Source organism: Amblyomma mixtum, chromosome 10 (genome assembly GCF_055824585.1).
Source record: "Amblyomma mixtum isolate Tamu chromosome 10, ASM5582458v1, whole genome shotgun sequence".
Classification (NCBI taxonomy): Eukaryota; Metazoa; Arthropoda; class Arachnida; order Ixodida; family Ixodidae; genus Amblyomma; species Amblyomma mixtum.
Window position 1 is genome coordinate 164,870,569 of NC_143021.1, and position 8,189 is coordinate 164,878,757.

Sequence of the window (8,189 nt, forward strand, 5' to 3'; positions counted from 1 at the left end):
CTGACACATGCTGCACAAGCTGAAAAGACACATTCGCACATCACTGTGCCAAAAAATGAAACACGACTAGAACAATGGGCTACTGTTGCATGGGACAGTCGTCATAATAGATTTAGCAGGACCACAAAAACCTGAATGGAAAAACATCCACAGATGATGCCGCATGAACACAGAAGAAACATATTTAAATATTACAGCTGATGCAGCATGAAAAATGCAAAACACATTTACATATCACAGATGCTGTAGCACGAACAATGAAAAAAATACCTGCATATGCGTGTCGCAGATACTGCAGCATGAGCAATGGAAAAACATCTACATATCACAGATGATGCAGCAGGAACAAGGCAAACAACGTTTGCCTATCACAGATGTTATAGCATGAACAATGCAAAAAAAAACATTTGCATATAAGGGATGATACAGCATAAAGGCATGTAACTACTTCAGTTAAATGATTGTTGCATGGCTGCATCCTGCCTATGACAGGTGTGTTTGCATATATAAAAATTCAGAGTGCACTAGTGTACCGAGTGATGGCAGCGCACATCAGCATGCATACGCAACATGTTGCTACGACATGTTAAGCCCCATAAAAAGAACAACAACAGATTCTTGTTGTAAGACAGTCTTTCTGCTCCCGAACTCACGGCGGCTGGCGCTTAAAGAATACGACGACGACGAGGAAAACCGTGCCGACGCTCGTGCGTGTGCTGTACTGATCACTGCCTCCGGTTTGTACCGGGACTGTGCCGCTAGTCGTTCGCGTCGCAGCGCCTTGAAGGACGTCCTGCACAACACTTGGTGGAGGTTTCATCGATCCCCTCACCCTGTAGCTTTGCAGCCGTGCATTGCCTCCAATTTCTGCGATGCCTATACCTATGCCGATACCTATAAATCGAAATGCGAACATAACAGTTGCATGTACACTCATGAAGTGTACGCGTGACAGAAGAAAAAGGCAGGGAAAATTACCTTCGAACAACATGGTTGCATGCATAACAGCTTTAACACCAGGCACACGGTAGGAAATAAAGAAACGCGAATACATAGCGCAGTTTGAGCACATGGCAGAACGCAACTAAAGGGGATTGAGACCAGCTTCTGCACCTGCCTAAAGCTTGGAAGAAAAAGTGAGAATACACGTGCTGTTTCTGCGCCTGGCACTAGCGGGAAACAAAAAGAATTAAAAGCATACAATGTGTGTAGGTCACAAGATGAAAAAGACACAAGACGAAAAAAGAATTTAGGCACATGCATCCGGTGACTGTGTGCGGTTGCGGACAAGCAGGGTCAGTAGCCCGACACACTCTGCAAGCAGCTGCTGTTGGGCCGAGTCCTGTCCCCGCGACTCCGCAACAGCAGCTGCCATCTGCTGCGTGGACGCTGCTGCCTGCTGCAGTGCGCTTGCCGCCTGTCGCATTGCAGCTGCCACATCCGTCATGGCGGCAGTTTGCACAGCGATTGCTGCAGCCCCTGCTGTCTGCATCTGCAAAGGAAAGGAGCTTGAACTGCACTACCCCGAGTGATTGAAGAGGCTGGTTTCACTTCAACGGTAAACATGGTGCGGCCAAGTCCCATACGCGTGCGTTACATATGGCAGCGACAGAACGCCAGGCTCTGGAAGCCATGTGTCAAGGGTACGTACTATGCAAAATAATGACGCGAAACGTAAAAAAAATTTGGTGGTTTCTTAAGCTTCACCTTTGAGTGGAATGCGGCAGAGTGTTGCAGCGCTGCCAGGGAGTCAAGGCATGGCCGTGCGCACAACAATCAGTCATTGTCAAAATCGAATACCCATGCATTATGTTATATTTCTGTGCAAAAATCCGAACATTTTGTCTGCACATACCTGATTGTTGCTCTCAATAAGCCTTTCCAGGGTGTTGAGCAGCCGCTGTTGGATCTGGGCGTCCTGGCGGTTTCGCGCACGCGCCAGGTCACCGCTACGCCGAGTTTCCAGCAGCAGCTGCTCCACGGCATCTTCCTCCGCCCGCCTACTGTTGCGAGGCGGGCGCCTTCTCCCAGTGCTTGGCCCCGGCTCTGGCTTCTGGGGGGCTGTCAGAGGGGAACATGCACATATTACTCAATGCGGTGCACTGTAGAATAAACAAACTGATCTGTACAATGTTTGAGAGAACTATGGACATGAATACACACGAACAGGCCTATACACATGCATACGCTGTCAGTGAACGTGCCATTGTAGTAACATATACGCTATGCGCATTGAGTACAGCAATGGGTGCCATCACAGTCCCCACTGCAAGAGGACAAAACTTGCACAAGCTCCAGTGCCTGATGTACAAGAGAGTTTTGCGACCACTGTTGGATGATTTTGATTATACATATTTCTCTGTAAATCATATTAGGCCGAGCAGTTTCCAACCCGGGTGCTAAAGAGGATACATATTGGCAGGCTGACTCACCGGCTTCTTCGCTCAGCTCCTCAGCAAGGAGGTCCCCCAGTAGCACACTGTCGACGCTGCTGGTGCTGTCGCCTGTATGAAAGCATTACAGCACAACTGATCAGTGGACAGTTGCACCAAAGTGTGCAGTGCACCATAGTAAAATGAACGGCTGCTTTATTTGTGGTGCTACGATAACTAACAGATCCCTAGGAACAGAACAAAACACCACTATCAAATGTGGAAACTGCATATGCAACCTCCATTTTCTGTATTCTAACTACTCAAACCCTTTGCATAGGATTTAACTTCTTCTACCTCCGGCTCATCTCTCCCACGATATTCAAACCCCGCACATGCCGCTAACATTGCGCACAACTTACTAGCCATACAGGTGATCGATGAAATGGTTTACCTACCCACTGACATTGGAGACAGCAGTGGAGGCGGCAGTGGTGGTGGTGGTGCTGCTGCTGCTGATGCTGCAGCGGGTGGTAGCGGCGGAGGGTGGCGGAGGGTGGCGGTGGTGGCGGTGGTGATGGTGTTGGTGGTGGTGGTGCTGCTGCTGCTGCTGCTTGTGCTGCTGGGGGTTGTGGTGGCGCTGGAGCTGCTGCTGCTGCAGGAGGCTGGGCCTACGAGAAGGCAAACCGTCGCACGTTTACACATGCATATCCCGAAGTTCATCTCGATGGTACATTGTTCACAGCACACGACTTTGTGAAACAGTAAAGAATCCCTCATTACCACCAAGCAGGAAACTGTGGAAACGTTGATAACCTCACTACGATTCTATTACATACATACATACATACATAATACCCCTAAAGGCCCTCGAGAGGGTATTACATAGGGGGGGGGGCACAGGCAATTGAACAGAATAAAAAAACAAAAACCACAAATATAAAACAAACAACAAAAGCACAAATAAGACACTTTGGATGACAAGCAAAAGAATAAAAAAAAGCACAAATAAGACACTTTGCATGACATATAAGTAAGCAAAAGAATCAAAAGAATGGCAGCGCGGCAAAGAACGAAGATTAGTGCAGGATTAAAACTATACAAACAGAACACTAATACAATGAATCTTTTTAGTAACAAACCCTGCAAAAAAGGAAGCCATGAACAAATAAAATAACAATGTATGCGAAGAGTTAAGCAGTAGTTATTGAAGATATAAGTTTAAAATATTTATCAGGATCAGTGGTGGTTGCGATATATGAAGGCAGAGTGTTCCAGTCAGATATTGTGCGTGGTAAGAATGAATGCGCATAGATAAATGTTCTGCACGTGAAACGTCTAACTTTAAAGGGATGATCGCGGCGGTCAAAAATCGAAGGAGGCAAAGAAAAAAAGTCGTTATGAAGTGATGGATGATGATAAAGTTTATGAAAAAGTGATAGTCGTGCAATTTTACGGCGGAGACATAAATCCTGGAGACCTGCGCGTTTCTTTAAGGCTGTTACGCTGGTGTTACGTGAATAATCGGAGTAAATAAAACGAACGGCGCGGTTCTGCAATGATTCAATGTTATTTATTAGGTAAGATTGGTAAGGGTCCCAAATAGCCGAGGCATATTCAATTTTAGGTCGAATTAGAGTGGTATAGGCATGAGCACGGATGTGAGGAGGAGCATGCTTTAGGTTATGTTTTAAGAGACCTAATGACCGATTAGCAGATGCAAGCATAAGGTTAATATGGTGGTTCCATGCTAAGTCTGAATGAAGGTGAAGTCCTAAGTACTTATACGTGGTGACTAGCTCGAGTGAGCTATTATTTAAGGAGTATGCTGTTTGAATTCGAGACTTTCGGTAAGTAAAAGACATCAATTTATTTTTGAATGATTAAGTTGCATAAGCCAGGTTGAGCACCATGCTGTTACTGAATCCAGGTCAGATTGAAGGGATTGGCAATCGGTGTTAGAAAAAATTTTGCGATAAATTACACAATCATCAGCAAAAAGTCTGATATGGGATGAAATGGAATCTGGTAAATCGTTGATAAAAATTAGGAAAAGTAAGGGGCCAAGCACACTTCCCTGTGGGACGCCAGAGTGTACTTGGCTGAAAGACGAATTGTGGTTATTGACAGTTGTAAATTGAGACCTGGAAAAGAGAAAATCTTTAACCCATGCAATAACAAAAGGGTGAATATTCAGCAGTGCTAGTTTCATTAATAACCGGTTGTGAGGTACTCTGTCGAAAGCTTTAGAAAAATCAAGAAATATGGAGTTTACTTGAATGCCAGCATCAATCGATGAATGTATGTCTTGAATGAATCCGGCAAGTTGCGTTTCGCATGAGTAGCCTTTACGGAACCCATGTTGATATTTAAAGATAATGTTAGGTTCTTCAAGATAGTTAATTACCTGCGAGTGAATTACGTGTTCAAGAAGTTTGCAAACAGTGCTAGTTAATGAAATGGGTCGGTAATTTAGTGGTGAGGTACGATCGCCAGACTTGAAAATTGGCACAACTTTAGCTAGGCGCCAGTCCAGCGGAATCACGCCTGATGATAGAGATTGTGAAAAAATAGCGGACAAGATGCGATGAATACCATCAGATGAATTTTTGAGTATTTTGTTATTAAAGCCAAGGTGATCTGATGCTGATGTTGTTTTAAGCTTCCCTAGTAAGGATAAGATACCGGTCTCACTGATAAATATTTCGGACATTGATGTATTAGAAGTGCTGACAGAAATAGGAGGTAGAGGGAGATCTTCACGGGTAAAAACGGATGTGAATGCGTTATTGAAAAGTTCGGCGCATTCGGCCACTGGAACACTGCTGCCTTCCGCGTTGGTAAGAGTAATGTCAGGATGATTAGCGGGGTTTATTATCTGCCAGAACTTCCGTGGATTGTTTGTTAGCATTGCCGGTAGATCGTGTGTGAAGAAGTGCCTACGTGCAGATATCAGCTCAGACTGATATTCCTTATCACATAGTTTGTACCGTTGCCAAGATTCGGAGTGTCTGTTCTTGTCGGCTTGTCTGTAAAGGCGCTTTTTCTTGTTATTAAGGCGACGTAGATGCCTATTAAACCAAGGCGCTGTGTTAGTGCAAGGGATACTGATGACGGGTATGAATCTGTCAATGAGAGTAGCAAGTTTCACGCTGAACAGGTTCCAGTTCGTTTCCACGGAGCGTGACGAAAAATCGCGAAGAAAATGATCAGCAAAGACTGACAACTGAGCGTTGATTTCGCCGAAGTTTGCTCGGTTGTAGCACCTTATTTGTTTAGTACGAGTTACCTTTTTATGGGGCACAAAATTCAGGTTACCCGTGATTATGGAGTGGTCGGAAAGGCCTTCTAGGAGCGCAATGTTGGAGCAAAGGTAAGGATCACTTGTCAAGATAAGATCGAGAATATTGGCTGTAGTGGCGGAACGACGCGTAGGTTCAGAAATAAGTTGTTCCAAAGAGAAATCTAGACAGGACTGGAGGAAAGCCTGAGCTTCGGGATCATTGGCAGGAGCTGTTAATGACGACCAGTTGATAGCCGGAAAGTTAAAGTCACCAAGTAAAAGTAAGCTTGAATTCGGGAAACGACAAGTAAGATCGCTTAGTAAATTAGAAAACTGACTTGCGAATGAAGAATTCATGTCCGGAGGGCGGTAAATGACGCCAATGATGGCGACCGTGGGACCACAACTCAACCGAACCCATACCGATTCTATGTACGACGTGACCTCGATAGGCACAACAGTGAGCACTTTATTGACAGCCAGAAGGACACCGCCACCTCTACGGCCCGTGCGGTCACAACGAAATATGTTGAATTCGGAGCCACAGGCGAAAACGACATCATCAGGAACCATGTCATTTAACCAAGTCTCGGTAAGCGCGATGACTGAGGAGCAGCATGAATCAATTAAAGAAGAAAGAGCTACGTTTTTAGAAAGAACACTCCTTATGTTAGTGTACAGAAAACTGACATCGTAATTGGAGCAACGCTGCGCGTTTGGCCGCACGGGTGGTTTGCCAGCCACTTTACGAGAACTGGAAGGGATGCGTCAGGCAAGGGACACGCGCACTGCGCTACTGGTTTGATCATCCCAGAAATACGAGACACCATTGATAAGCAGTTTATCAAAAGACAAACGAACCTTGTCACCTTCTTTTTTTACTGATTTGGCATACTTCCACAGTTGGCTGCGTTTCTCACGAACCGTTTTCCAGTAATCACGTGAAATGCTGAAATCGGTATTTTTAAGTTTATAGCCCTTACTCATAAGCGTTTCGACTTCTTTTTCGTTGAACAGCTTTGCAATAATGGGTCTCTTTTTTTCCTGAGAAAAACGGCCTATGCGGTGAGCACGGGCTAAGGAAGACAACGTGATACCAAGTTTGCTAGAACAGAATTCGTTCACAAGACGCTCAGAGTCTTCCCAAGTTTCAGACTCATCAGTGTCCTGAACACCATAAAAAAGAATGTTAGACCGGCGGGAACGATTTTCCAGGTCGTCAAGTTTTACTTGAATGTTGGATACATCGTGTGTACAACTCGTGGCAGATACTGTGGTAGGCACTGACTGTTTTTAAGTTCCAGTTCCTTCACACGGGTAGCTAAAGACTGTAAGTCACTTTGAAGAACTGGTATAGACTCGATTTTAAGTGCAAGTTCATGCACACGATCGTTTAAAGTCTTCATTTCATTTTGCAAGCCAATATGAATTGTAAGAATCTTGTTAACGCTTTCGAGGATATTCGTGTGGTTCATCTCAAGCCTTTGAACAGTTTCATATACCAGTTCTAGCTTTTCCTCTTGGCCCTTCGTCATAGGGCCTGGGTTTGTTTCAACGTCCCCACCCAGGACCAAAATGCGCCAAATGTACACTGCCGCCGAGCGGAAACGTTTCAGAATATGGGGTGGCCACGACACTGCTACAAGACAGACATCATCATCGCGGTAACAAGAACACTCGTAATAACCAACCTGGAATAGCAGGAACGGTGAGTGGCGAGGCATGTCGTGAGCAGTGCCGTGTCCCAACAACACTGCAAACGCACCAGCCGCCAGGCAATGGGGAAATAGGCTTTCCCCACGCCCTTGCCAGTGGCCCACCCAGGATTTGCATGATGCGGCCCGCAGAGCCAGGCAGCTTGCCACCTCCGGTGCCCCTGCAACCGAATAAGAAGAGACACGTTACTGCGGCATTCCATAGACCAACACTGTTGACAGGCTCACCCTTGGCCGGCCCGCACACTCGCCAGCTCCGCCCTTGTGGGGCAGCACATTTGCCGCCAAGACTGCCGCCAGTGTTCGGCAGTCTTGACATTCGGAACCAAGCGGTTGAGGTTCTCCGCAAGCTCATCCCAGAGCACGCGTTTTGCGGGCCGCGGTCATAGAATTCGTTAGCTCCGTCGAGGCCCGCGCCAAGAAGGTATGCTGCTCCAAAAAATCGAGCAGCATCTCTGATTGGGCAGCGGACATGCGGGGTCTCTTCGGCGCCATCGCAGACTAGATTTCCCGCCTATTCTTTCAGAGATATCACACAACTTCCGCGGGGAATAGCGGGGAGTTCTTTCTGCAAACAGGCAATAGTGCAGACTACACAGCTTGGGGTCAGGGTAGTCGCTTTACGAGAGGGAGCGTATGCGTGCTGTATTCCAAGCATTATTTTTCGCGACTATCGCTTTAATGCGAGCATGTAGGCATCAGTCCGGAAACAAACAGGGTCAGGAAATGTACTTTCTGCTGTCCGCCTAACCGTTGTGCTGTTCCTTGTTTGTTCCCGCGGTCGTTTTCGTTACTCAGTCATCTCTTTGCCGCAGCTAT

General features: G+C 46.3%; 1 pseudogene; it reads right to left on the reverse strand.

Moving 5' to 3' along the window:
• Nucleotides 1-1,249: 1,249 nt before the first annotated feature.
• Nucleotides 1,250-7,865, reverse strand: LOC149327616 (uncharacterized; annotated as a pseudogene).
• Nucleotides 7,866-8,189: the final 324 nt, after the last annotated feature.